Source organism: Amblyomma maculatum, chromosome 9 (genome assembly GCF_055883805.1).
Source record: "Amblyomma maculatum isolate TAMU_Amacu chromosome 9, ASM5588380v1, whole genome shotgun sequence".
Taxonomy (NCBI): domain Eukaryota; kingdom Metazoa; phylum Arthropoda; class Arachnida; order Ixodida; family Ixodidae; genus Amblyomma; species Amblyomma maculatum.
Window position 1 is genome coordinate 95,951,532 of NC_139352.1, and position 24,439 is coordinate 95,975,970.

The 24,439-nt window shown below is 49.2% G+C and overlaps 1 pseudogene; it reads right to left on the reverse strand.

Annotated features, from left to right (window-relative positions):
- The window catches only part of LOC146179788 (uncharacterized), a 148,009-nt pseudogene that overhangs the window by 100,920 nt on the left and 22,650 nt on the right, over positions 1-24,439 (reverse strand).

Sequence of the window (24,439 nt, forward strand, 5' to 3'; positions counted from 1 at the left end):
TTAAAGTTCGGTACTGAAGGGAAACATCCGTGTGGTGCGCAGATCTCTAATTTTACATACTGAGCGCGATAATGGGAACAAGCCTCATGCGGGGCGGCTGTATGGGAAAATCATATCAGTGAATCGTTCAGGGTATTCGCATTTGGCATTTCGCCCTCGTGAGCTTCTTTACGTCATGTGGCCACGGCACGGAGGTGTGAAGCCTGCTGTGGTGACCATTTCATGAGAAGAACACGCAAACGTTACGCACATTCTATCGACATGTCCTCAAATATCAGCCCCACTCATTAACATCCATACCACGGAGCAGTGGGAGACATTGATGAGCTGCTGTGGCCCTGCCGTTCAAGCGGCGATAGTGGCGGGGCGCCGTCGCCACTTTTCTTTTCTCTTGCGCCAGCATGGGATCAGCTAAGTGTGGAGAGGAGGAGCACTATTTTTGATTGCTCATATGTTCAATGCTAATGAAGGCGGCTTAACATTCTTTACTTTTGAGTTGCAGACGCGATTGACGGGACACCTATTGCTCCTGCGCGTTTTCTAAATTTAGTAAATATAATGACATTCTAGTCGGAACTGAGAAGAAGAAATTGCATGAAGTACAAAGACGGGGTAACCAATTATCGTAGAAGGTAACAGAGAGGGTTCCAAGGGAAGGAGAGCGAAGATTAGGGCTTAAAAGTGTCTGGAGGGAAATAACATCACGTGTGCTAGGGTGTCGGCAGTCGGTACAGGATTGACTTAATTAGGAAGAGCGAGAAGACTCTGCAGTGGACCCAGTTACGCTGATAATGGCAATGATGATTAGGACTTATTTTTAGAAATTAAAGTGGGGAGGATGGCGAATCAGATGGCCGGGAGCTCCCGGCGGCCTCCGCTGCCCAGACCACTACCGCCGCTTGGAGTCAGAATATCACGCACAGGTAGCTTTTCAGGGCCCTTTAACTCGTTTCTGTTCCCTGACCCGTGCGATCTCTTCCTGTCTCCCGACACTGTACCGACAGTTTTCCTTTCCATAGCTTGTTGCGTTGTACTTCCAAGCCTCTAAGTACTTTTTACCCCATAGGTGAGCAATTGTTATAACGGGTGTTTCAGAGAAAGTCAATCACGCTTTCTGAATATAAGCTTTTCAGTTATGGAGGTGGCTTCATAGGCACCTCAATTCCTTGTTGGCTGACGTCAGAAAACAGATTATTTGTGCTGACTGCTAGGCTCATTACAAAATTAAATACTTCATATTCCCTATTGCACTTGGATACCTGAATGTAACTGAATATCTAGAGCCGGCGTTAGAAATAGCCTGTGGCTCAACGAATTTCATCCACGACGTCCCCTTTTCGATAAGCGCGCGCTGCGAAGTTTCCACGTTCCTCCAGAGCCCATCCGCAACGTGACCTGCCATGCCTCGCCCACGCCGCGGTGCTCGCCGCTCCAGCCCACACAGGAGAAATGTCATGTTACAGCTGCGTCACGCCGCCGCGTGCAATGATTGCCATCGCTTCGCGTTTCGTGGAAAAGACGCTGCGCTTAGGAATCTTAGTGGGGAAGCTAGTCTGCTCACGCTTCCGCTCCTCGAACCAGTGCGCTCTCAGCTCCGCGTCACCAGTGTATGACAGGAGCATATCGCAAGGAGCCACCTACATGTGACGTAACACAGTTGCGGTGGCGCTGCTATCGTCAGGCTGTGGCGGTTGGGGTTTAAGGTCTGATAAGAGATTGCAAAAATGTGAAATGTATTTTCAGAGGCTGCGCATACATGCGCAAGGGGGTCGCGCCCCCCAGGGGTCTTACGAGGTGGGAGAGCGACCAATTAAGGTCGTCGCACACTCTTTAAAAGTACTACACCCCAACTGTTAAAAGATGCGACCGCTTGAGTGGTCATTAAAAACAAGAAGAAATTCGTCAAGTTTTCCTCACAAGTGATTCTTCGGTTCACACTCCCTCTTAGCGAGTCCCACACAAGTTTCGCTGTCTTAAATATACGCCGTCTTTAAAATGACGTCTCATAGTTTTACAATCTGTTTTGTGGTAGGCCTCATTATGCTTCAAGACGGACGACATCATAAGCGCAACACGAAATTAGAAAACTGCTTTCAATACTATTATTTACATAAATCGCTATGGGCGCTAGCCTTTCTTCATGCCTCGCTTGGCACCGGCGTCCGCTACCATCCCCCATGTTTGTAAGCATTGTGTGGTTTATTAGGTTTCTCCTGCGTTTCACGACATTTTGATGTAAGTGTGTATGGAAGGGTCGAAGCTGCTAGTCAGACAGTACTGATATTAGCAACAAAGTGCTATTGATGAAAAAGCTTCCAAGATACAAAAAAAGCAAATTTGACGTGGAAGCGCCGCATTCTTTGGCGATCTCTTGATTTCACTAGCCGATGTCACAACGTAGAGTCCGGCCTTCGGATCGTGAACGCTGGTCTCCAGACACCGGCTAATAGCAGAGCTATTGGCTATGATTGCTGATTATGCGTCGTGGAAACTTATCCGCGATAGTGCTTTCCACTCTATTCGTGCCATTGGGGCTTGCTGGAAGGCACCTGTGCTCGTAAAAGGAAAAAAAAATGAAATTGTTGTCTTGCCCAGGGCTTCGCATCCGTAACACTTTCAAATTGGTGCTCAATTTATTAGCTCTGCATAGAAAGACGCCAGGAGGTGGATGCAAAGATAAAGATGGAAGTGTCGATGAACTCATAGCCAGGAGTGCATCGTCTGACGACGGTCGCATGTAGAGCTGCACAGTTCGTAACCGAAGTGCTGAGAGGTTTCTGACTTTAGCTCGATTAGCGCATCTGCTAGAAAAGCGGCCTACACACCCGTACAATGGACACTGATAACTTACCGATTGGAGCAGCTGAAGAAATAATAGCGACGAGAAGCATGGCATAGCCTGTGGATGGAGTCTTCTTCTTCATCCAGAGATAAGCACGTGCTGGGGGATGCAGGCTGCGCTGTCCGGAGGCGTATGTTGTTGTTGTTGTCCAAATAACATATGGCACATACCCACAGAGGGAGATCGGCCAAGAATTAGGTAGAAAAGAAAATTTTTGAAGTATACTTTCATGCAATAAGAAAAAAAAAGTGATTGGAGGGGTAGAGGAACTAAACAAAAATGGTAGTAAATGAAATATAAAATTAAAAGTGGTAACACACACGGGACATTGATACTGGAATTTTAGAACAAGTGATGTTGAAATATTTAGCAAGGCAAACGATTTGATTCCAGTAAAAATATTTGCATAATAATAACAATAATAATAATATTAATGATAATAATAATAAAAACAACAACAACAACAACAATAATAATAATATTAATGATAATAATAATAAAAACAACAACAATAATAATAATAATAATAATAATAATAATAATAATAATAATAATAATAATAATAATAATAATAATAATAATAATAATAATAATAATAATAATAATAATAATAATAATAAAGTATTGTTTTATTGGCACCAAATTTACCAAATAATAACCAGCCTGCTTGAGCATACATGCTTGTGAACGGAGCTGGGCAGTACAGCGTCATTGCATACGTGCACGGCGGTAAAAACAGACCTGTGACTGTGTCCAAGGATGGTGGCGCCAATAGATAACAATATCCGGCTACTATAATTGAGGCCAATTCCGTCCCCTCAACGATAGAGTCCAACTTCTTTCGCCTCACTGGTTGCCTCTGAGCCGGTTATACAGCGATTGTTACTGAGAGTTGTCTCTGAACGCGACCTAAATCTAACATACAACCCCTGAAGGCAGGAAACGATTACGGTGAAGCTAATTGATAGTGTTACCGTTGTCATGCCGTTACCCCATGGTTGTTAATTTAAACAGCGCGAACAGGATGTTTCGTGCTGTTCTGTGTCTCCCTGTTTGCGCTGTTTAAGTTAACAACGAATGTTTACCAACTCGCTCAACAAAGTATCTTGGTGACCTCATGGCTCTGCTCACGGCTGATTTTCAGGCTATTAAGAATTACAAACATCCCATAATACAATATAAAGGGGAACAGCACCCAGTAATGATCTTGGTAGCTTATTTTAACGTTGCATTTAAAACATATCGAAAAATGTTACACTAACAGGATTCGAACTGATGTTTATTCGCTCAGTGCTCAGATAAGTAGTGTCAATCCATTGCAGCAGTGAATTTTGTTTTCTTTATTGCATAAGAAAAATTGGGTAAAAGAACACTCCACTTAAACTTGTACATGTCTGATGTTACCGGGCTGCTTAATACGAGCCCGCCATATCCCTAGCCCGACAATGCACCATCATCAAAACATCAAAATTCTAGGAGTCACACACATGCATCTAGGTACGGCATCCATTTTGGAGGTTCTTCGTGTGCAGCATATACACTCCTCACCAAAGCACACTGCTCCCGAAACACTCTCCCTAACTAGTATCGAACTGGTATCCCAGGTGAGCCTTGAGGCAGACGAGTGCTTTGTTTCCTTTGACGTGGTGTCCCTTTTCACAAGTGTCCTGTAAGGCTTGCGTTGGCTGCCACTCTAGAAGCCCTACAACGCCACTCAGCGCACGAACCCCACTCAATGTAGACGAGGTATGCCGTCTTCTGGAACTATGCTTATCGAACACATACTTCTCGTCCAAAGGAGAATTCTACAGACAAGCACACCAACGGCTGCCTAGTGTAGCTATGGCGAATCTAACTATGCAACACACCGAAAAACGAGCTCTCAGCTCTTTCCACCCACCGCCGAGGATTATCTAAGACACATCGATGACCGTTTCTCAATCACTAAGAAATACAAAATCCAAGTTTTGCTCTCTCATCTAAATTCCATAGAACCGGATATTCAGTTCACCCTAGGAGTGGAGAAGCGAGGCGCCCTGCCGTTTTTGGACGTTCTGGTGACCCGAGAAAACAACCGTCTGCAGTTGTCCATCTACCGCAAGCCCACTCACACATGTCGATATTTTCACTTCACTTCGGACCAGCCGACAAGCCATAAGACGTCAGAAGACCTTATTGCGAAGAGTCGAGACACATTGCAGCACAGAATCCGGCAAAGCAAAAGAAAAATGTTTGATCTTCAAGGTACTAGCCAAAAATGGCTTCCCTAAAATTTTATCCGGAACATCAATCACCTCCAAAAACGCAACGAAAGGCCCCGGGAAAAAAAATAACCGACAGCAAGCAACTACAGCTCAAACGTACGTCACTATTCTCTATGTCCGAGGCGCGCCACCGAAACCATCGCACGTATAGTGAAAAAAGAAGGAATCCGAGCGGCGCACAAGCCTTCAAACACTTCGGGGAGTGCGCTACCTTTTCCCAAGGATTGCCTACCAAGAGAAAGAGCCCAAAGTGTTGTTTAAAAACTTTCCTGCGTCGACTGTGACGCTAGCTACATTGGCGAAACAAAAAACCTAAAAGAAAGAATTCGGCAACATAAAAACGACGAACGAAATACATACTTCTCAACAGGCCGCTATCCCGTAGCTGAACATTCAGAAGATTGTGACCACATAATAAATTTCGAAGAAACGTTCATCCCGGAGACCGAGATCAATTATCAATAAAGACACCTTCTCGAATCACGACATATACAGACGACCGCAAAAATGTCAAGCGGACAATAGGCAACCTTGCTGCTGTGTACTCCACAAGATCCTCGCTCCTTTCTGGCCACTTCACAAAAGAAAGAAAAAAGACGCCCGCGGGCACCCCTGCACCTGCGGGGCCGTGACCCTACCTTCACATTTCTTTCACACCCATCTCACGCGCTCCTCTCATTCGCTCCTCTCCTCGCCTCTCCGTTTCTTTACTTATAGCTACACGACGCCCGGCGTCATGCACCCGTAAAGAAGGAGCCGAGCTGTATTCGAAACGTCGGTTTTTCTTTTAAATAAGAAAGTGATAGTTGGAGGATTATCAAGTCTCACTCAGTTTTCAACTTACTCAGACAGGCAAATCTGTCGAAATGTTATGCTTTCGTAGCAAAAGGAAGAACACCATTCTTAAGGCGCCGTCTGAGCTTAATTAGCTGAGGCGCGCGATTACTCCAACAAATTATCTTTTGATCGATGGGGTGATTTCTGCTTAAGTTTTAAAAATAACACGAGTGCACAAAGCATGTAGCAGCTGTTCCGAACATGGCAGTGGAAATCAAAACGCCGTACTGCACCAGAAACAACGGCTCTCCGCATGCATATAACAGAAGTACAATGGCCGTTTAGGCTGGTGACGTGTTTTTTCCGCGACTTGCTACTATACCGGATCCATCAATTTACGCCAATGACTCCGATACTCTAAATACTCCAATTTGCTCTGTACCAATTCACCAGGATATGGATCAACCGGTGCATACTTCTGAGCTGCACAAAGCTTTACTAAGGGCAAACACCACCAGTTCACCGGGACCAGACGGGATTACTGTCTCGGAACTTCTCAACCTTCGGGAAGGCTATTTTGAGCCTCCTCGATGCCATAAGCAAGTTTTGGACGACGGGTACATTTCCTAGCCACTGGAGCGAATCGCTTATTATACCAATTCCTAAGTTGGAAAGCCACCTTATCAACTTAGCAATGTCCTGCTGATAGCACTGACCAGCAACCTGTGCAAGATCATGGAACACATGGTCCTGAAGCGCCTTGTTTTGCTTCTAGAAAAAAAAAACTGTATTTCATCCTCACCAAACAGGATTCCACCGGAAGCTAAGCGCCCAGGACGTGATCCTGATGCTGCGGCAACAGGTTCTTGACTTGCACTCGTCGGTGTGACCGAGAACCGTGGTTCTCGTAGATGTCCGCAAGGCATACGACTGTGTGCCCCATACAGCCATCGTCGAAAGCGCCAACTTAGCTGCAGTGCGTGACCGTCTACTTAAGTTCATCAAGAACTTCTTGCGCACCGAACGTACCAAATTAAAGTAGGCAATCACGTTAACAATCTAAGGCCAATCAATATCGGCGTACCACAAGGAGCGTTTCTTTCGCCCACATTATTCAGTCTCGTGATAGCGAGACTTTTGCGGCTCCTTGCTGATTCCGTCCCTGTATCATGCCTTTATGCAGACGACATCTCCATCTGGGCAACGACAGCCTCTGAGGGTGAACAAGAACAGACTACAACAAGGCCTAGATACCATTGGGGATTTCTTAACCACAGTGGGCATGTCTGCATCGCCGGAGACGACTGAATACGTTGTAATTCTTAATGGTCCACACAGGCAGGCGGAAGAGGACAATGGACAACCACTACACCGCCAACCTCTGCGACTACCTTAGAGAAACTGGACTTCATTCCTTCTTTTAACTTTCTATCTCCTGCATCCCATTCCCGCTTTCTCAACTTATGCTTTGTGGCGAACTTTTCGAATAAATTAAAAGTCCGAAGATTCTATACTCTATAACATGTCTGGAAACTTATTCGACACCAATCTATCATACGAATTCCTCGGCGTATCTTGACAAAGACGAAGAGGGCACAATATGGATCAGTAAAGTACGGTCACAGTGCAAGAGACTGCTATGCCTCATTAGCAGAGTAACCAGTCTCCAGTGGGGTTCAAATGAAAAAGAGACCCACCAGCTAATTACAGCCCTTCTCAACTCCCGCGTCATGTATGGTGCAATTTCCACATCATCACAATAAGAGTCTGAAAACCTTGAATAGCTCAACTGAGAAGCCATCCGCATTGTCACGGCTTTGCCGAAACACACACCTTTCAAAGAGCTGTACGCGCACAGCGGCATAAACCTGCTTGCGGCGATTGCTGAACAGGCAAATCTCGCCCAAAGAGATCGGCTAAGCTGTACCCCAGCTAGCCGGTACATCAGAAAGAAATTTGATATTGCGCCAAAGAAAAACGTTCGCCCTTTAAATGATTATGTGCATCTGTCTTGGGGCCCCAGCAATTTAGCCCACAGATGGCAGACCATTGCCACGAAATATGGCTCCTCTCTGTGGCAACTCGGAGCGACGCAAGCGTTTCGCTAAGGCGCATAGCCCGCAGCTTAGCGAACGAACGAACTGCTACTATCATAATCATATGTACTGATATGACAGACAATAGATCCCGCATCTGATGCCAATAACAATGAGACTGGTGTTTCCAAGTATATCCGGACGATGGCGTGGGTCGATGTCACCCATCCCGTGGTGAATACATCCACACTGTCCATCATCGATGACGTCGACAATGCGGAAGTAGAGCGTGCAGCCCTCTTAGAAGCAGCGCAGTGGGTCCTACAAACCTTTCCTAATTATGACTCCAAGCCCACGCTACCACTTCCAGGACCCGTCTGCGCGTATGAAATGTGCAGACGAGTGACCTCGAGTCCGTCAATGTACCCTAAAATAACCGGTGATTTATAAGCGGCATTTGACGACCTCAATCTGAACCTTAAGATTAAACCGACAATTTCCTGGGTGCCTGCACATGCAGGCATTGAAGGCAACGAGTGGGCGAACAGTGAGGCGCGAGGAGCAGCACGCAAAGTATCAACCGCGCCGAACGCGCTTTCTACCATAGCGGGTACCAAAACCTGCCTGTTAGAACCCTGCGCCTTCAAAGAAATCGCGAGAAAGTGACGGCCAAGGCCCTTGAGCACCTCCGCAATGGAATAGAGGAAGGCGCCGAGGAACAGCCGCGCCCCATTCTCCCATGCCGTAGGAGTTATAGAGGGACACGGAGACATTAGTCCACCGCCTCGCAACTAGCACTTCATTAACTACGCAATTGAGACAAACATTATTCCACAACAACCCCGACGAAGGAATGTACCGTCACTGCCGGAATCCAACAACCGCTGCCCATATAGTAGGGGACTGTCAATACAATTCTGACATTCCAATCAGGGCTCTCACCGAGCTTGCCATTGCCATCCGCCCGACCAGCTACATCGATTGGGTCCTCCCGCTGTCTCTCAACAACGCGGCTGTCACTATGCTCTGGGCAAAGCTCGGAAAGTTTTTGATTTAGGCCCCAGAGCCAAGCTTCACGGCAACTCTCGAACACAAAGGAAGACAAACGCCTCGGCCGTCGTGACTGCGAAGGGGCCAGATGGCCGCAAAGCTGCCAAAGCAAGCGTGCACAGTGTTCAGGGCTTTCAATGAACACGTATTTCAATCCGTCCGTCCGTCCATCCATCCATCCATCCATCCATCCATCCATCCATCCATCCATCCATCCATCCATCCATCCATCCATCCATCCATCCATCCATCCATCCATCCATCCGTCCATCCGTCCTTCTGGCCGTCCGTCCGTCCATCCGTCCGTCCGTCCGTCCGTCCGTCCATCCATCCATCCATCCATCCATCCATCCATCCATCCATCCATCCATCCATCCGTCCATCCGTCCTTCTGGCCGTCCGTCCGTCCATCCGTCCGTCCGTCCGTCCGTCCGTCCGTCCGTCCGTCCGTCCATCCATCCATCCATCCATCCATCCATCCATCCATCCATCCATCCATCCATCCATCCATCCATCCATCCATCCATCCCAAAATAACGGCTTGAGGGGCTAGTTGTGTTTTGTATCTTCTCCTGTGTTTGTGTTTTTTGCGCCACATATCTGAATATGATCCATCCATCCATCCATCCGTCCCTGGGGGCCTGCCTTTGACTTTCGGCTAAACTCACGTCAGGTTGATCGCTTCTAGATAATTTAAGGAATTGTCGTAGGTAATTGTCAGTTATTCCTCCCACCTCGCCACCACAAACGTACATGTTTGTCCCCATGGCAGAAGCCGTGTGGTCAATCCGACATTCAAGAGCTGTCATTGGTGTGACCTCGATGCCAGTCATGTCGCCTGGATCAAGAAACTGCACGTGCTAGTACGAATTATTCGGCAAGCCAGCTAAGACATGGATGCTTCCACCCACCGCACGGCCGAGTGACAGGTGAGGGATATAGGCACCTCACCGGACACCCCACGAAAACTCTATTTCACGTGTTTGTGTCAAGCCTGTATTAAGTGTTGACGACACGACCTTCATCTGATGCCCTCCAGAGGTACACGTAGTCGTGGTAGGCTACAGCAGCCCAGAGCTTACCGCGAGCCTACAGAGTCATGTGTCCTGACGTCGGGGAGTCGCTGCGTGTGCACAAGATCCTAGCTTTGGGTATCGGGGTCGAAGATATACACATCGATGGGTTTGTTTTGGCGAAGGACGTGGAAGACGTGTATCTTGCAGTTTATGCAGACAGTATCGATGACGCTGTGTGGATCCAGAACTCTTTCAGCCGTACTGTCCGCATGCCGTACGTAGTGAAAAATGGTCTCCGTCGGCAAAACTCCCGGGTGCTACTTTTCGTCTGAATACATAGATAGATTCGCTGCTAATCCAACGTCGATGTTCTTCTGTTCATCTATTTCCTTGAGGCACTTCTTCATTTTCCTTGATGCCCCTGCCATTAAAACGCTAGGACGGCACTCACAGGCTTACTATGTACGTTTCTGACAAAAAGGCAAACTTAATTTGCCGTGACGCCTCTTGTCACAGAAGTAAGACATTTCCGGGGTTTAAAATATATTACACCATTTCTTTTCTTTCTATCCTTAAGTATTAGAACCCGGAAAGAGTGGCATCGATGATATCCGGTATATAAACTATAATGTATATGTTTCATTCATTAAGTATGTTTGAAACTTCACAAAATTATCTTCTGAACAAGTGATCCTACTAGCCTAATTAAAGCACAATTTGTGTGCAAGAAGAACATCAAGGGTTCTACCACCTATAAGTGTCCTTAGCAATAGCTTGACTGACATGGGTAGACATGTTTGACTTAACTAAACTTTACTGCCCAGCATGGTGAAACTGCCCCAGCAACGGATGAATACCGTCCGTTCTTCATCCGTGTCAGCGGTAAGCCGAGCCAGATTTCCAACTACGTTTCGTGCCACCATCGTGTGAAGGATCGTGTGAAGCAGCCTAGCGTCTGCGATGCACTGTCTCAGATGCGGCCCGGCACACGTGTCCACCTTCATGGCTTTCCACAGCAGCTAGGTGGGTTGTTGCGACTGTATGAAGGAAGAAAAGAGCATGCACGGGCTTGCTAACTGGCTCTAGCTAAGCCATCACCGCTGCCTCGAGCGGACAGAGGAAAAGTGAAAGAGAGAAGTGAAGAAAGAAGAAAGACGCGCGTAGCAACAGCCCTTGTCTTCTACCGAAGTGGCGGTAGGTACAATTAGGCAAGCACAACAGATACACCGGCAGCAAAGAGGTTCCGCCACAAATGGCGTAGGTCCCAAGGCTGCAAAACCCCGACGGCCGGGAGCCATCACCGCCTCGCAGCAGCTCTGTTGTTGCTAATGTAGGAAGGAGGAAAATAAAATAGGTGGACCTGTCAGCTGCGTCAAGCTGCGCTGACCCCGCTGTCTCGTGCGGACAGACGAGAAACGAGATGAGAGAAAAAAAAATACCCGTAGCTCCACCGTTACGGGTACGATGTAGTAGCCTTTCATATACAAGAGGATGTTTTTAACTTCCTATATTTTTTAGGTTAAAAAAATCTTTACACTGATGCTTAGCATCAGCAAATGTTGCCTTTCCATTCTGAACAGTTTGACAACTTTGCACGCACCTTTCATTTTTCAATTATTCCGACTGATTAATTGGTCAGTTACGCGCTCTAAATCTTCTCAGCATATTCGAGCATGAGACTTCATTCTGAGGATTTTTACCCATTTCAACCCTGTTTTTCATTTTAAATTACCTCGGTTATTCATTGGACATCACACTAAACTTTCTTAATTAGCGAAATCCCGCTTCGTTCTGAGCAGTATGATATCTTCTAAACCCCTTTTTCCAGAGTTTCGCTTTAATATTATTTCAAATAATTGATCACACACTGTTAATTTTTGCTAAGTAGCATTGACTTTTCATTGTGATTATTTTGATACCTTTGAAGCCCCGTTTTCCAATTTTTCGCTTTTTTTCACTACATTCAATAACGCATTGATCAATTAAACCCTCTACATTTTCTTTATTCGTGTAATCAAGCATTGCCATTTCATTATCAACATTTTGACACCTTTGAACATTTTTTTAAATTTTCCATTTTTTTCATTTATTTAACTGAATTTTTGGTCAATTACATTATCTAAAATTTTTTAACATGCATCATCAAGCATTGTTTTCATTCTGATCATTTTGACAACTTTCAAGATCCTTTTCTAATTATTTATTTTTCAACTATTCCAATTAGTGATTGATCAATTACACAATCTAATTCTTGAAATTAGGATCATCAAGCATTGCCTTTTCACTCCGAGCATATTAAAAGCACTGAACCTCCTTTTTCCCAATTTAAATTTCTTTAAATTCATCAATCAATTATAACAGCCTTCATTAAATCGTCATTGCCAATCACACACAAACTAATTATCAGTCACTAAAGCCACAATACCATGATATATATATTTTTTTTTTACGCAGCCCCCGATTATTTCGGTCACTTGATGCCAGCTACTACTACTACGCCGGCGGCTATCTATACGCCATTACTTAAAAAGAAAAAAAGAGGGGCGTCGTAGCAGCCGTGGTCCTTCACCAGAGCGGCGGCGAGTAGCAATAAATTCTACGCACAGATGCGCTGGTGGCAAATGAACCTCCGCCGCAAAGGGCGAAGGCCCCTAGTTTCCCTTTGTCCGAGAGCTAGGAGCAACAAGCGCACTCTTGCCCCAGCATTTAGGCAGCGCACGCCTTATTTTTATGCCAAATAGCATTGTCACGTGATTAGGCGCCATGCGTAATCACATGTATCACGTGGCTCAGCGCAGCTGTGCAGCTGCGAGAACTTGAAAATTGAAACTTTAAAAAACTGGCGGGGCGTAAATTGCTCAAATTCCTTACGCTCGCTCACCTGATGCAGCAACACTGCATCAAATGGATGAGTCACCAGTCCCAAGACTCTTTCAGCCATGGTAGCTGGTAAGACTTTCCAAAGACCCGATTCGCAAATGCAACGCGCGAGACTAATGGGGCAAACGCGAACCGCGGCTGAGCGGCGTCACGCTCGGGCCAAAGAGAAAGCAGTGTTTACAGATGCGGCCTGAGACCCTTGGACAAAAAACGCAACTTTCGCTGTGGTGTCGCCTTATGGTAACCACAAAATTTCACATCAGGACAACCACATATCCAGCTCCGTTCACATTGTGCTTTCAGCGGTCTTGACAGCAGATAAAAAATGTAGAGGAAGCCTACAAGGATCCAGAGGCCTTGTATGCACATACGCCTACCGCTGAGAAGCTCTTAAATGCCGTTTAATGAACACTTTTTAAGTCAGCGTAAGATTGGGACACATCAAAACGTGGATCCATATACGTCCTCGCTCGAGGCCATGACTTGGAAGTGAGTGTACTGCGTACGGGACACGCGGATGGCGTCGTTAACCAGGCCGCACACATGTTGGCGAGCGAGATAGGCACACACGGTCCGGCCCGCACCGAATGACCCCGACCCGATCGCGTGTGTCAGCGCGGTCAGACAAGGAAGACGGTACGCCATCGAGGTGCAGACTCCTAGCTGTTAATCCTAACCGCCTACAATCTTGGCTCCTCGTGATGCACAAGTTCTCATACATAGGGCCCACACGGGCTACGCGCTATCCGCAGATGTGACTAAAACGCGCCATAGACGCCCGCCCAACAGCAGATATGTTGTGGAACTGCCCAGGTAATTACCACATCAGAAGAAATAGCTGCCAAGAAATGTCACCGCATTCAGTGTTTGGACTACATCGAGCAACGACGACTTTCAGGCCCAACCCACGCTGCTATCTATCTGGCAGTTAGCACGTAAAGCAGTCGCTGACGCGGTCCAAAAGGGGACTTTCCTGTCCCTTACTCCTCCTGTCCGATAAATAGGCCTTCGTGACACAATCGTTAAAAAAAACCCACTGTGATCTCTGCAGTAACATGCATTGGAGATGTGCGAAAGCATCCTTATCACCAATTATCTTATTAACTTTCTTATCACTAATTTTCGTGTCACTAATTCCTTTTCACTAATTTTCATAATTTTCTTATTAATATTTCCTTACCACCAACTTTATTACTTTCTTATCACTGACTTCCTTGTCACTAATTTTCTTATCTTTAATTTCCTTACCAGGATTTTGCTTATCACTAATTTTTTCATACTGATTTTCTTATAACTAATAAGTTCTATATGGCGAAAGAACACGCTAACAAAGAACAAGCGCGTCTTTGCGTGTTCTTTCGCCCTCGTTTGTTTGTGCTGTTTTTATGCCACTTAACCATGAACCCACGCAAAAGTCTTAATAAGTTCTCTAGCACTAATTTATTATTGATATCTTTATAACTAAGTTTCTTATGACTATATGTTCCTTATCATTAATTCATTTTACCAATTTATCAGTGAGGACAGGTTAGGCCCTATTCCTTCCATCTATTTTAGCCTATGTTTGTCACCTTTTTTCTCATGATCTGCTGGGGTTAGAAAATTCATCTTGGTATCATTGTAATCAGCAATCTGAGGTAGTGATAATGAACTAGTAGTATTGTTTTCCGAACATTGAATTTTTTGTTTGCTTTTTTTTTTCTCTAGGCCTCCTAAATTTTAGACCCAAAATCTGCAGTAAATATCCTTTAAAATAACATTCTCAGCCCTAACGTTCATAATTCTAGTTCAGTAGACTCTCTGTAGGCTTCACTCATTACTCCCAAAGGTTTATTTCTCTATCACCTGTAGTTTCTGAAAAAAGGGGTCAAATGCAGCAGACTACCGCGTTTTGAGATAATTGCCTTTGAAGTGGAAGAAAGAGCATTGTTACAATACTAACACTGGAAATACATACTGCTGCAATTTTTTCAATAGCCACCAGCATGTTAGTCACCACAATAATCAATATTTCTTTTCTGTACCAGCTGCCTTGCTCTCCCGACCCTCTTAGTAACCTGCCGTGTAGCCCTCAGTACGAAGTACATTCGCCGCCATTCAGCTTCACATAACCAGTGACCTGGTATACGCCGTGCAGAAATTTCGAATAACCTCTAATGCCAACTAGAGCAATGTTGTTCGATGTTTTCTGCCTGGATGTCTCGACCCAGAGCACTGAGAGCCACTTTACAGATTGCTAGAAGAGCATACCAGCAACTCCTTGTCGTACAGCACCTTTAACCAGCTGGAAATCCTCACCGCATGCTTTGCACTAAGTTCTCGGCGACGGCAAACAAGAGAAGGTTAACGTCAATCAGGCCATAGCTCCGGCCACAAGTTTTTGCCATTATGGTCTCCATGCGTCTCACCGAGCGTGAAAGTTTTGATGCAGACGCGCGTGGTGACTGCGACGTCCGCCGCTGGATTGTGTTGCGAGGATTTGGTGTCATTGCTGACCGATTCATGCCGCTTTCTGTGAAAGCGCTGTCTCCAAAACCATTTAATTTTTTGTCATCATTGGATGAGCGCTAAATATCCAGCTTCAAAATAAAGAAAACAGTTGCCCACGAAACACGGCGAAGCACGAACAATACGCCGTGAGCCGCGAGTAATCCGGCTGCGTCTTATTTTTATTTTTACTTTTGCTAAAAAATCTGCTAGCTAGCTTTTCACTGTTTTCAGATCAGTGACAGCCCTTCCGCTAAATGTGGAAACAGACGCTGAAAATTAGGAAAGGCAGAAGTCCCAAACAGAAGTCAAAAGGGGACGTTGCTTGTCGCCGCCTTGGTTTCGAAAAATGTTGATTTCGGAGTAAATATTTCGCGTGCCGGTAAATGAATGACTGGACTATGTAAAGGATAAAATAGGACTTTTGATTAACACAAAAATGAAAAATCGACTTTTTTTTTTTAATTTTGCCTACCCTCTTCTCTTAAATGTATTTTCATTTTCATTAATTATCTGATGACGTCCACTACCACCGACACATTTTGGCTTCAATTTTTGCGCACCCATTTTGGCCCCGCCTTTGACGACACAACATAGTCTATTTAGGCTTTCGCCTTGATAAGGATTAGTCACTCAGTAGCATAGGCGATATAGGTAACTGTTCAGTATCAACATTTTAGCCACAAATTTTAAATTGTTTTCGTTTTGCAACGGAACATTTGTTTGCAACAGAACATGCTTGAGGGCCGATAACAGCCGAATTGAACGAGCATTCCCGCCAGCGCTGCATGGAGTAATTTCTTCAGACCTTGAAGACCAGTAACCACTTACCACTGTACTCTTGTCGAAGATATAGATTAATTCTCAATCTGCTTCAAATCCCACGTCTTGCTTACTAGCGTGTCCACATCTGCCTGTATGTCGCTCCGCGCGAACAAACCCCAGCGCGTCTAAAATGGAATGAATAAATGAGTGCATAACGACGAGTAGTGATTGTTTTATATTTTTCTGTAAATTGAAAATGCGTTTTAAATTATCCGCTTATGTATCATTGTTCGCTTAAAAAGAGATTTGGTCTTTGTTGCCGATAGGCATTTTTCATTGTCTGCCGGAGACTTGTAGCTGTCCTTAAAGAATTCGATGGCCTTCTTGATCGTGTGGAGTAGCGGGAACTGGCCTTTTCCGCAACGCCCTTTGGCGTCGTCGTGTTCGATGTGGCCGGCGGTTATTCCGTAGTTGACGGCAGTCGCATTCTTCTTACTTACGCACAGCTGCAAAAAAAAAAAAAGAGCGAGGTGGAGTTCTATACTTTCGCGTTGTTTTACCAGTCTCTCGAAATGGTCAAACGACAGGTAACGACAAGAACACGATCAGAGTCTTGATGATCAATAGCTTACTTTGTAACTTGGGGCTGAATTTCCATGCATTATAGCCACCTCATATCTGTGCACGTTAAATACCCCCAGGTTGTCGAAACTATTCTCGGAACCTCTCTCTCCTTTCACTTCCGCAATTTCTCCCTTCTCTGGCTGTGCGGTACTGGTGTCCACCGAGATGTGTACTGTCTTGTGATTTTACATTTTTATAGTACAGTGCACACAAATATGAACCAAAAATTACAGTGTGCATTCATGTCTCTTAAGAGGAGAATGGCGAACGCCTACCCTTCCTCTGCTATCATTTGCACTTATCGTCGTTCGTTACAGAGCTATGTATAATAATTGATTTACATAAAGTAAATGCGTAGTATCTGTCGCACTTTTAAGGACAAGTATGCGTTTAGACGGTACGCCATCGCTCCTGTCGCGTGGCGTTCCTTGGCGCGCATTCAAGTGTGGGATTGCAGATGGCAGGAACACTAGACAAGAACACATCTCGCTGAATATGACAGATCTCGCGCACGGGATTTCGTTTCATGAGCCTAGAAAGATTTTCGCCTTAAAATTAGGACACTTGGAAAGAGATTTGGTTTGAATTGGTTTGTGGGGTATAACTTCCCAAAGCAACTCAGGCTATGAGAGACGCCGTAGTGGAGGACTCCGGAAATTTAGACCACCTGGGGTTCTTTAACGTGCACTGACATCGCACTGCACACGGGCGCCTTGCTTTTCGCCTCCATCGAAAAGCGGCCGCCGAGACCGGGATTCGATCCCGCATCATTGGTCCCAGTAGTCGAGCGCCATAACCACTGCGCCACCCCGGCGGGCTGTTAGAGAGAGGCTGCGTCTGTCATGCCGTGCGGACGCGAGCCACATTGGCTGTGCAGTTTTCGACCATTTTAACCGGTTTGTCTGACCAGAGGCGGACGAAAGTTTTGGAGCAAAGAGAACTCGAGACCCCCTATGGACACTAAACTTCGACCGGTAGAACCACGTTTTTGGTTTTTGTCGGACTTCGAAGACGCGAAGCGGGCACCTACGAAATAGCCCTAACCGACGGCGAGACCGCTCGGCGGGCTCAGCGCGGACGGGCATGGGCAGTTGAGCCCAACGCCGCATCTCAAGGTTCACGTGGCCGCCCTGCAACGCTGCTTGACGATCCATATGGTGGAAATTACCGGCGACGCCGGTGACGAACTGGGTCCTTCATTTTTTAGAGCGCAGCTCTTTGGCGTCCGTTCCTCGGTTTCGCGTCGGCGTCGTCGTCGGCCTCGTAACCAGCTCCGCCCCCCTTTCATCCCCCCAGCGCTAGCAGCGACCGACTGATACCGCTGGATGCCGCTGACGCCGCTAGAGAGTCAAGATAACGTGACTGCATAGAACACCGTCGCCGCCATGCAGAAAGAGGAGGGGAGGGTCCCCCCCCCCCCCTGTTCCTCTGTGGCGGATACGGTGCTCTTCAGTTGCCGACGCACCGGTCATTTCACGTAGGCCCCAGCACGTCGACGAATACGTTACCACCTTCCCACGGCTAGACCTGGTTCTTGGCGCTGCGGAAGCGAGGGCATCATATTGTTTGCGTCGGCATCGGCGGCGTTGTCCCTGAAACCAACTCCGCAGCTGGGGTTGACTCACTATCGGTGTCAGCAGCATCAGTCAGTCGCTGCTATCTCTTCCCTCCTCCCTTTATCGCGTTGTCCGCTTGCTGCGCGCGCTTCTGCCCCCATCGTTTGCCGCTGGGTGTAAACGCCGCCACCCTCCCCCCTCTTCCTGCGAGTCTCCGGTTGTCAAAGCGCCGGCTCGAACTTAATTCCTTTCTTCGCTCCTCCTCCAATGCAACCCCTGTGCGGTTGCAATCAGAGAGCCAGATCGGCGGCGGTGGATCTGTATATGTGCACCGCCTGAGCCGAAATTGCCGCTGCCGTTCGCCACTGCGAAATTATCTGCCAGTTCTTTCTGAGCCATGAGCGAGACGACCGGTGGAAGTCCTCCGTGGGCTGCTGCTGCTGCTGCTGCTGCTGCTGCTGCTGCTGCTGCTGCTGCTGCTGCTGCTGCTGCTGCTGCTGCTGCTGCTGCTGCTGCTGCTGCTGCTGCTGCTGCTGCTGCTGCTGCTGCTGCTGCTGCTGCTGCTGCTGCTGCTGCTGCTGCTGCTGCTGCTGCTGCTGCTGCTGCTGCTGCTGCTGCTGCTGCTGCTGCTGCTGCTGCTGCTGCTGCTGCTGCTGCTGCTGCTGCTGCTGCTGCTGCTGCTGCTGCTGCTGCTGCTGCTGCTGCTGCTGCTGCTGCTGCTGCTGCTGCTGCTGCTGCTGCTGCTGCTGCTGCTGCTGCTGCTGCTGCTGCTGCTGCTGCTGCTGCTGCTGCTGCTGCTGCTGCTGCTGCTGCTGCTGCTGCTGCTGCTGCTGCTGCTGCTGCTGCTGCTGCTGCTGCTGCTGCTGCTGCTGCTGCTGCTGCTGCTGCTGCTGCTGCTGCTGCTGCTGCTGCTGCTGCTGCTGCTGCTGCTGCTGCTGCTGCTGCTGCTGCTGCTGCTGCTGCTGCTGCTGCTGCTGCTGCTGCTGCTGCTGCTGCTGCTGCTGCTGCTGCTGCTGCTGCTGCTGCTGCTGCTGCTGCTGCTGCTGCTGCTGCTGCTGCTGCTGCTGCTGCTGCTGCTGCTGCTGCTGCTGCTGCTGCTGCTGCTGCTGCTGCTGCTGCTGCTGCTGCTGCTGCTGCTGCTGCTGCTGCTGCTGCTGCTGCTGCTGCTGCTGCTGCTGCTGCTGCTGCTGCTGCTGCTGCTGCTGCTGCTGCTGCTGCTGCTGCTGCTGCTGCTGCTGCTGCTGCTGCTGCTGCTGCTGCTGCTGCTGCTGCTGCTGCTGCTGCTGCTGCTGCTGCTGCTGCTGCTGCTGCTGCTGCTGCTGCTGCTGCTGCTGCTGCTGCTGCTGCTGCTGCTGCTGCTGCTGCTGCTGCTGCTGCTGCTGCTGCTGCTGCTGCTGCTGCTGCTGCTGCTGCTGCTGCTGCTGCTGCTGCTGCTGCTGCTGCTGCTGCTGCTGCTGCTGCTGCTGCTGCTGCTGCTGCTGCTGCTGCTGCTGCTGCTGCTGCTGCTGCTGCTGCTGCTGCTGCTGCTGCTGCTGCTGCTGCTGCTGCTGCTGCTGCTGCTGCTGCTGCTGCTGCTGCTGCTGCTGCTGCTGCTGCTGCTGCTGCTGCTGCTGCTGCTGCTGCTGCTGCTGCTGCTGCTGCTGCTGCTGCTGCTGCTGCTGCTGCTGCTGCTGCTGCTGCTGCTGCTGCTGCTGCTGCTGCTGCTGCTGCTGCTGCTGCTGCTGCTGCTGCTGCTGCTGCTGCTGCTGCTGCTGCTGCTGCTGCTGCTGCTGCTGCTGCTGCTGCTGCTGCTGCTGCTGCTGCTGCTGCTGCTGCTGCTGCTGCTGCTGCTGCTGCTGCTGCTGCTGCTGCTGCTGCTGCTGCTGCTGCTGCTGCTGCTGCTGCTGCTGCTGCTGCTGCTGCTGCTGCTGCTGCTGCTGCTGCTGCTGCTGCTGCTGCTGCTGCTGCTGCTGCTGCTGCTGCTGCTGCTGCTGCTGCTGCTGCTGCTGCTGCTGCTGCTGCTGCTGCTGCTGCTGCTGCTGCTGCTGCTGCTGCTGCTGCTGCTGCTGCTGCTGCTGCTGCTGCTGCTGCTGCTGCTGCTGCTGCTGCTGCTGCTGCTGCTGCTGCTGCTGCTGCTGCTGCTGCTGCTGCTGCTGCTGCTGCTGCTGCTGCTGCTGCTGCTGCTGCTGCTGCTGCTGCTGCTGCTGCTGCTGCTGCTGCTGCTGCTGCTGCTGCTGCTGCTGCTGCTGCTGCTGCTGCTGCTGCTGCTGCTGCTGCTGCTGCTGCTGCTGCTGCTGCTGCTGCTGCTGCTGCTGCTGCTGCTGCTGCTGCTGCTGCTGCTGCTGCTGCTGCTGCTGCTGCTGCTGCTAAACGAGCTGCCAGAGCAGAGGCCCAGCGCCGTCGCCGCCAGAATCCAGAGCAGTAAGCGAGGCTGAAGCAGAAGCTCATCGCCGCCGCCGGGAAGGGAGTCTTTGTTAAAGGAATACGTGTGAAAAATAAAAAAAAAAGATTCTGTGATAGCGCATACATGTGTTGCTCGATTTCTTTGCCTCAATCTATCGAAAAGGTGCAACAGCTTATTTGGTGCGCTCAAATTTCGCATTAGGAAGTAACGTAATCGTCGGTAATTTTTTCGAAAGAAAGCCAAGAGATAGACGAAGATTTTAACTCCGAGGAGAGCCCTGACTTTGAGGACGGGGGTGCCGAAAAATTCGCGCTGGCGGGGTCCCCGAACGCGGTCTCGTTGTAGTAGTAGTAGTAAAAAACATTTATTTTAACAAAGGAGATCGCGGCGCGCAGGCCCCTGGGCCCCCGCACGGTCTCACTACACTCAAACGTTCATGTTCCTACAGTTCATGACGTCGGCAGCTCGATCTGTGACGGTCTTTTGCCGGACCGGGTCCTCAGAGCGTAGCAGGGTCTCCCATTCCTCCCAGGTGGTGAAGTGCTCCAGACCTCGCGGGGGAGGATCCGCCGGGCATTAGAATAGAATGTGGGCGAGGGTGGCAGTGGGGTGGTTGCAAAGGGTGCAGGAGGGGTCGGTGAGAGTGGGGTGGTAACGGGACCTAATGTAAGGGGATGGGAGGGTTCGCGTCTGGAGGGAGCGCCAAGGGATTTGGTGGTGATTGCTGAGGGAGGAGTGAGGTGGGGGGGGGTAGATCTGTCTCTCGACCCGGTAGGCCTGAGTCATCTCTTTAAGCGTGTGCATGCGCTCCCGGGAGAACTCTATCGTGGGGACCGCCCGTGCCCGGCGTATTAGACCTCGGGCTAAGCTGTTGGCGGCCTCGTTTCCAGGGTTCCCCGAGTGCGCAGGCACCCAGATAAGCTCTACGTGGCGGGGCGGGTTGGCAGTGCGCGAGGTCAGTATGCAAAAAGCAGAAACATGAACTCGCCCACGTGCGAAATTTAGTAGTGCAGTTTTTGAGTCTGTGAGTATATATTTAGCTTCCGTGTGGGCAATTGCCAGGGCGATCGCTGCCTCCTCGGTCACTTCTGAGGAGGTAACAGAGGGGAGGGAGAGAGTTGCAATGGACTGAAGGGTATTGGGGAGGGAGAGAGTTGCAATGGACTGAAGGGTATTGTTCACCGCGGCTGCCGCCGCCTCATCGCCCGAGCATGCGGCGTCCACCCATACGGCATCCGTCTCGGAGCCGTAATATTTGTGGAGCACCTTTGCCCGGGCTCGGCGGCGGGGCTCGTGGTGTTGTGGATGGGAGTTTCGGGGAAGGGGTTTGACAAGAAGGTTGGGGTGGATAGGGCGTGGGATGCAGAGGAGTGTGGGGTCGTTAGCTGGGATGTGAACATCGAGAGTTCTGGGGATGTGACGTCCGGTGCCAGTCTGTGTCAATCGGATATACTGGGTCTGTCTGTGGGCCTCCACAAGCTCCCCAACAGTATTGTGGAGACCCAGCTGAAGTCATTTCTCTGTTGAAGTGTTGAGGGGTAGGTGGAGGGCGGTTTCGAACGCGGTACGAAGCATCGCGTCCAAGGTGGAGATCTCTTCACCTCTAAGTCTGAGGTAAGGGAGCGTGTATAAGAATTAGCTGAGGATAAAGGAATGAATGATACGACATAGATCGTGCTCCCTCATGCCCCTATGTTGGCCCGAAACTCTGCGGATGAGGTGCGAGATCGCACCTGTCACCCGCTTGAGTTCCTTTATTGTGAGGCTGTTTCTTCCGTTGCTTTGGATATGAAGCCCCAGTACCCGGAGAGTGTCCCCCTCCGTAATGGGGCGATCATCCAAAGCAACGGTTATGGGGGCGCTGGGAGGGTTACGGGGGGTGGGGCGGAGGATGAGGAGCTCGGACCTCTCTGGGGAGCATGAGAGTCGGATGCTTCGTGCGTGTTCTTGTGTCAATGTGGCGGCGCTTTGTAGTGTGCCTTCTATGTCGCCATCACTGCCGTGGGTGGTCCATAACGTTATGTCGTCGGCATAGAGGGTGTGCCGGAGGTGTGGTATCGTGGTAAGTTTGTGGGCTATGAGATCATTGTCGTGTTGAACAGGAAAGGGGAGAGGACAGAGCCCCGGGGAGTACCGACCCCTTTAAGGGAGTAAGGAGGTGATGTGTGTGGGCCAAAGTGGACCTCAGCCGTGCGGTTGTTAAGGAAAGCTCTGATATAGGTGTGCGTACGCACACCCACATCAAGACAGGAGAGGGCTGTCATGATCGCGGTGTGATCAACTCGATCAAATGCTTTAGATAAATCCAAAGCCAGGACGGCCTTTGTATGGCCCGGAATAGCCGGGTCGAAAATGTCGGTGGTGAGCTGCAGCAATGCATCCTGCGCGGACAAACGGGGGCGGAAGCCGACCATGCTGTGGGGGTAGAGGTCATTGTCCGTCATGTGCTGAGTGAGTCTGGCCAGCACGAACGCGTTCGAAAAGTTTTCCCAGGCACGAAGTGAGGGAGATGGGTCGGAGGTTTGCTAGTGTGAGTGGTTTATTTGGTTTAGGAATAAATATAACTTTGGCATGACGCCAAGACTGGGGGAGGGTACCTTCCGCCCAGCATTTGTTAAAGTAGTCCGCAATCTGGGAGATCGATTGATCATCCAGGTTTCGAAGCATGGAGTTGGAGATTTTGTCAACACCAGGAGCGGAAGAGGTGCGGAGAGTCAGGAGGGCCGCTCGAACCTCGGCTTCCGTAATCTCAACATCGAGAGTAGAATTTGGTTGGCCTGTATAGGGAGGAAGGGGGTCGGATGTGCCGGGTGATGTATGTGTTTGTTTTAGGTTGTCCAAAAGGACGTCCGGGGTTAAGTCCGTGTAGTGCATGAGCCGAGTGACGTGATGTTGTGCAGCTGTTTTGGACTGTGTAGAGTCGATGAGATGTCGAAGGAGTTGCCAGGCTCGCTTGGTGGACAGATTGCCGGCCATGCTGTCACAAACCTGTCCCCAGTTGGACCGGCAGAGCTCCTCTGCATGTTGGGTGATCTATGACTGCAGTGCAGCCAGCCTCTTTTTCAGCTTGCGGTTAAGTTTGTTCTTTTTCCAGCGCTCTAGGAGGCTGTGATAAGCCTTCAAGAGGTGGGCGAGTCTAGAGTCTAATGTAGGAGTGTCCTGTGTTGTTTCGATGTGCTGGGTGTGTGTGGAGACATCGTTCATGAGTGAGCTCACCCATTGGTCGATGTCTGTGATAGTTGAATCTAGGTAGTCCATTCGCATTTTGCGGATGGCATCCCAGTTTCTTAGCTTGTGTGTAAGGAATTTCTTACGAGGCTGTGTAAACGGTACCGCGAGAATGATAAGGTAGTGGTCGCTGCCTAGTATATAGTGTGTCCTGTTCCAGGTGATGCCCACGAGGTGGCGGCTGAGTGTCAGATCTGGACTGGTGTCCATGCAGATGCTATTGCCGATTCGCGTGGGAGTGTGAAAATTATTGTGCACAGTGAGACGGAGCCCACGTGCCAAGGACCAGAGGCGTTGCCCTCGGCTCGAGTTGGCCCGATAGCCCCAATCTGTGTGTGCACAACTGAAGTCCCCCCCCCCCCAATGATCAATGGATGATTCCCAGCGAGTCGTTGGAGATCTCGCAGGAGCGTTTCCAGTGAGGACATTGGGCGGGAGGGGGGATGGTATATGTTGGCTATAAAAATAGATGGCATAGTGTGTGTGTGGTGTATAATGTCGGTGATGACGCAGTGCACGTCCGATATTATG